Below are 463 nucleotides of genomic sequence, written 5' to 3'. Positions count from 1 at the left end.
GCCGGTCAGTGTGTTTTGAGTGCAGCCGGTCAGGGTGTTGTGAGTGCAGCGGTCAGTGTGTTGTGAGTGCAGCCGGTCAGTGTGTTGTGAGTGCAACCCGGTCAGTGTGTTGTGAGTGCAGCCGGTCAGTGTGTTGTGAGTGCAGCCCGGTCAGTGTGTTGTGAGTTTGAGTGCAGCCGGTCAGTGTGTTTTGAGTGCAGCCGGTCAGTGTGTTTTGAGTGCAGCGGTCAGTGTGTTGTGAGTGCAGCCGGTCAGTGTGTTGTGAGTGCAGCCGGTCAGTGTGTTTTTGAGTGCAGCCGGTCAGTGTGTTTTAGTGCAGCGGTCAGGTGTTGTGAGTGCAGCCGGTCAGTGTGTTGTGAGTGCAGCCGGTCAGTGTGTTTTGAGTGCAGCCGGTCAGTGTGTTGTGAGTGCAGCCGGTCAGTGTGTTTTGAGTGCAGCCGGTCAGTGTGTTGTGAGTGCAGTC

Source organism: Oncorhynchus nerka, linkage group LG27, assembly GCF_034236695.1.
Source record: "Oncorhynchus nerka isolate Pitt River linkage group LG27, Oner_Uvic_2.0, whole genome shotgun sequence".
Classification (NCBI taxonomy): Eukaryota; Metazoa; Chordata; class Actinopteri; order Salmoniformes; family Salmonidae; genus Oncorhynchus; species Oncorhynchus nerka.
Note: the sequence above shows the minus strand (reverse complement) of the source record.